The sequence below is a fragment of the Babylonia areolata genome, chromosome 35 (assembly GCF_041734735.1).
Source record: "Babylonia areolata isolate BAREFJ2019XMU chromosome 35, ASM4173473v1, whole genome shotgun sequence".
NCBI lineage: Eukaryota > Metazoa > Mollusca > Gastropoda > Neogastropoda > Buccinidae > Babylonia > Babylonia areolata.
Genome location: NC_134910.1, coordinates 8,247,333 through 8,253,335, shown reverse-complemented (window position 1 = coordinate 8,253,335; position 6,003 = coordinate 8,247,333).

Below are 6,003 nucleotides of genomic sequence, written 5' to 3'. Positions count from 1 at the left end.
GGCCGTGACATATCCGCCTTTACGCTCACATACACACACACACACACGCAGACACACACACACACACTCACACACACACAATTGGCCGTGACATATCCGCCTTTACGCTCACACACACACACACACACACACGCAGACACACACACACACTCACACACACACATACACACACAGACACTCACACACACACACACACACACACACACACACACACACACACATATACTGACACACGCACACACATTTGCACAACAGGCTGCCTATCTGGGTAGAACCGACTGACGACTGCCACTGGGCACTCATCCTTTCGTTTACTGTGTCATTCAATCCGATTTCAGGCACACACACACACACACACACATTCAGACATACACATACCATTTTACGTGTATGGCCGTTTTGTTTATTTACCCCGCCATGAAGGCAGCTATACTCCGATCCCGAACAAACAAAAATTACCAGTAACACGGCGTCACATTTTGCTCGCATTCATTGTAATTCTGAGCTTGTATTTTATTTTATTTTATTTTATTTTTCTCAAGGCCTGACCAAGCGCGTTGGGTTACGCTGCTGGTCAGGCATCTGCTTGGCAGACTGGTGTGGTGTAGCGTATATGGATTTGACCGAACGCAGTGACGCCTTCTTGAGCTACTGATACTGATAGTGGTACTGAGCTTGTTGCAAAGCTCTAGAAGACACTCACCATGATTTGGCATCAGCAGATGTTCTGTATGCATTCTCTTCGTCACCGCTCTGTCTTTTCACTGCGGTTCTCACAAGCATTCCTCTTTATTTGTCTTCTTCTTCTTCTTTCTGTTACACGACCAACATCGACTTGCCGATGAATCTGTCGTGGTTCATGCATGCTGGGTATTTTCGTGTCTCCATAACCAACCGAACACTGACATAGGTTACAGGATCTTTAACGTGCGTATTTGATCTTCTGCGTGCGTATACACACGAAGGGGGTTCAGGCACTAGCAGGTCTGCACATATGTTGACCTGGGAGATCGGAAAAATCTCCACCCTTTACCCACCAGGCACCGTCACCGTGATTCGAACCCGGGACCCTCAGATTGAAAGTCCAACGCCGGCTTAAACCACTCGGCTATTGTCGCCACGTTCGTTCAACTATTCAGCTCAGGGCCAACTATTAATTTACTTCAGGGCCATTTTTAAATTTCGGTTCTAACAGAATGCTGGTGCATGCGTCTGGAAGAAACGACAGGCACAACAGTCAAGTGGTTAAAGCATTGGACTTTTAATCCGAGGGGCCCGGATTCAAATCCCAGTTATGACACCTGGTGGGTAATGGTTGGAAATTTTTCCGATCTTTCAGGTCAACAGATATGCAGACCCAATAGTGCCTGAACCCCTTCATGTGCATGCGCATGCAAAAGACCAAATATGCACATCAAATATCTCGTAATTTCTGTCAGCGTTCGGTGCGTTACAGAAACATGAACTCAACTCTTTCAAGTCTGGCCTTAAAACCCACCTCTTCACAAGATAGCCTCCCTCCCCTGCCTCTTCCTTGTCTTCAGTTTCTTCAGTTTTAGAGTTATGCATGCGTGTGAATGAATGGTGTGAAAGCACTTAGATTTGTCTCTGCACAAGATTCGGCGCTATATAAATATTATTATTATTATACGAACGTACCCAGCATGCACCCCCTTAAAACAGAGTATGACTTTCTACATGGCGGGGGTAACACAGTCATACATGTAAAAACCCATTTGTATATGAGTGAACGTGGGAAATGCAGCCCACAAATGACGAAGAAGAAGAAGGAGAAGAAGAAAGATCTGAATATCTGAATAAATCGACCACAAGCAATTTTTTGTTTTCTAGAACAGCCACTTTTTTTCTTTGTATTTTCGTAATGCGTTCACATTTTAGTTACTTTTCTGGAACAAATACAGGCACATCGGTGCATAAAGGCAGGTCTACTCTCTCAACTGCCTCTGACATGAAAAGAGGCGAAAAGCTATCACATGAACTCATTCAGTACGGCCAGTCCTCTCTTCTCCTCTACACAGACCCCTCGGATGTCCAGTGGGTGTCTGAATGACCCAACCTTTAGCTTCCGTCGTCAGAATTGTGGTATTCTTTGTCAACATTCACGTCATCAGTATAAGAGCCTTCCGCTTGCAATATTTTGATGATGGTAATTGGGGTGAAACGCTGTTAACGTCGTCTCTTTCGCCGTTCGTATGGAGAGAGTTAAAGGACACCACACTATCCAGTTTCAAGATCCACTACCACCCATACCCAGTGAGATGTGAAAAAAAAAAGAAAAAAAAAGATGAATATTTTGGCATTGTTTCCAGAGCAGAGCTCTCTCCACTGTCTCTCAATCTTATGGAGAAAGAGTCTAGAAACTACAGATCCACTTTCAACTCAATGCACTATCCAGCAAAACATCTACACACCATCAAGTGAGATGTGAAGACTTCAGATTTAATATGATCAAAACAGGGGGAAAAAAAAACCCACAGCGAAAGAAACTGATTCACTGGACTTGATACACTTTGCATCCAAACTATTCAGGAGTATGAAGCACTGAAATAAAAATCAAACCAGACATCCACTGGAAAATAATGACAAACAAAAAATGTTCGTCAATCATTTCTTATCTGTATTATTACAAAAAAACTTGGTCAATAATTTCTCATCGATATTATCTTATCTATACTGTTATCATGACAGGAAGTTTCGAGTACAGAATTGTCATGTAGTGCCAAACCTAAATGAACCTCCAGAGCATCATCATCATCATCATCGTCATCATCATCATCATCATCGTCATCATCATCATCATCATCGTCAAACCCCTCCTCCTCCTTCATCATCAATAAAATATTTAAAAAGTCCCAAATCATGTGACCTTTCATGCCCTGCTCTCATGATGACCTCAGTTTTGATACCCGTCCACTTCCGAGCTTAGGGGAATCTTGTCAAATCTTCGGTGTCGGCAGATTCATGGGGGACTGCCGTCAGAGGGACGTGATGCATGATGGCGGTCCCCACTCTAGGAGGGACGCTCACGCAGTCTGGCTCCGCGACTAAGCCACTGTTGTCGTCAGTAGGGGGCTTAGTAGGTGGTGTCCGAAGTATGTTAAATCAGAACAAGCACTACTGAACACCACAGAAGTGACTCAGCAGCAGTACAGGGTCTCCTTTGGTGTGTTGCCTCCTGGTGACCAAACATCGATGGTTCCCTGTGGACTGCGGGGACTGGGGCTGTGACAGATGAACCCAGGTGTAGCCGTGTATGGAAGACTCGGAATGAGAAGCATGGGAGTAATGCCGCTAAAACGGTGCAGATGATGGGGCAGCAACAACAAACAAAATAAATAAAATTTGAAAAAAAATCAGATTTTTAACTTTTTCACTCTCAATACATGGATACAAAAACTTTGGTCAGTTAATTTATTTGTTTGTTTCTTTTTACATCTTCATCTCTTTCTCTTGCCTTCTCTCTCTCAATCCCCATATTCAACTCTCACATCACATCATCCACTTCATATAAAATCAAATAAACATGCTCAAAAAAGATCAATAACAACACCGTCAATGTGTTCTAAAACAGCAACAACACCACATTAATGTAACAATAATGGTCAATGCCTATTGTTCCTGTTCTCATCAGAAATGATCTGATAATTAATCAGCTCCAAAACCGAAAACATTCCCAACAAACTACCTGGTATGAAATCAATCCCAACTGAAACTTACATAAAAACAACCCAGCCATTCAACCATTGGGTCACCTCATATATACATACATACAACGGATTTGAAAAAAATCAAAACATACAAATACCAAATTTATTTTAATCAAACATACAAATGCCGAACGCAAATCATGTACTTTGCCTACATTAAAGTTTGATCCCATAATAATTCTAACTTTGACCTTTCAACACAAAGTTCGCCTCAGCGCCAACAAAAACATCCCCTGACTAATCGATGGTTGCATTGCTTCAAATTATAAAAGAACTAGAATTCTTTAATGGCAGGGTAATGTGTGTGTGTGTGTGTGTGTTGGGGCTCATGTACGTTTATGTGTATTTGACTGTGCTTTCATATCTGTGAAACTGCATGTTTGGTGCATATCTGTTATGCATGTGTGGGCGTATGTGTGAATGTGTGTCTTCACATGTTTTACATTTATTTGCTTATTTATCATCATTGTTGTCTTATTTATCTATTTATTTATTTATTATTATTATTACTACTACCCCTTTTTCATATAATTATTATTCATTTATTTATTTACTTATTTATGTACGCTTATCTATTATTTATTCACCTTTTTTTTCTTTTTTTTTTTCAAGGCCTGACTAAGCGCGTTGGGTTACGCTGCTGGTCAGGCATCTCCTTGGCAGATGTGGTGTAGCGTATATGGATTTGTCCGAACGCAGTGACGCCTCCTTGAGCTACTGAAACTTTAACACTCTGACTGCTGCAGTCTCATGTGCTTATCGATGAAGGTCCATCACATCACTGAGACAGAGACAGAGACAGAGCTTCCAGTCACTTTAATCATCACTCTTTACCTAAGCTTCTTATTCTTCGGGTGGCGTTACTGTTTGATAACCAATTAATATCACATCTTCTCTTTCTTCTTCGTCTGTGGACTGCAACTCCCACGTTAACTCATATGTATATGAGTGGGCTTTTACATGTATGACTGTTTTTAATGCCACCATGTAGGCAGCCATACTCCATTTTCAGAGGTGTGCATGCTGGGTATGTTCTTGTTTCCATAACCCACCGAACTCTGACATGGATAACAGGATCTTTAACATGCATATTTGATCTTCTGCTTGTGTATACACACGAAAGGGGTTCAGGCACAAGCAGGTCTGCACATATGTTGACCTGGGAGACTGGAAAAATCTCCACCCTTTACCCACCAGGCGCTGTTATCGAGATTCGAACCTGGGACCCTGAGAATGAAAGTCCAACTCTTTAACCATTCGGCTATTGTGCCTGTCGAACATCACTTAAAAGTAGTAATTACACTTCAGATGCTCGCATGCCACACTGATCTGATTTCACCAATCTTCAGCAGTCATGGGGTTAACCAAGAAAGAGATAAAACTCATTATATTATGGTATTCAATGTTTATTCTCGTCCTGTGATCATCACAGGAGTTGTATGTGAGGTTTTTGTCAACTGAGCATTTTACGTCTTTTATGTATTCATGTCGAATGACTGTGACCAAACTCAACATAGACAAGAAACTAGTGAACACATTTTCAATGATTTTACAAACATTATCTTTCTTACCAAAAAAATCTATGACGCATATGAGAGTTGGTTGTTCTTTCTCTCTCCCTCTCTCTGTGTGTGTGTGTGTGTGTGTGTGTGTGTGCACGCACATGTGTGTAAATATACAAATGATTTTGTATAAGAACTAAAAGCTTTCAGACTTTATGATTCCTTGGTCTGATATTAAAGTCTGCACTTCCAAACTAAACAAAGCATTTTCAATCAGTTTACCATTCAATAAATATTTGGTACTGAACACTGTTTCAAAAGACAATATACATAAATATACTGTATATACTTAGAACAAAAAAACTGAATAAATGATATACAAAATTATAATCCAATTCAAAAGTTATTAAAAAATGTTAGTTTACCCCTGTCAAAAGTGATGTAAATAATTTTTGGTTGATCACAGCATTTACAAGATTCATTGAGTTAAAAAATTCATAATCATAATCATGAAAAAATACTTCCTGTTATTCACTGGAAATTTGTTTCTGATAATAATGTCTTTGGGATAATGACGATGAGAATCAGAATAATTTCAATAAATAACATTCAATTAAGAACCACTTGATCTGAACAAAATGGATGAAAACATTCAAACACCATCGTCAATCAAAACACACACACACACACACACACACACACACACACAAACACACACACGCACACACACACACACACGCACACACACAAGTTTAGGAGAAGAGAAACAAACC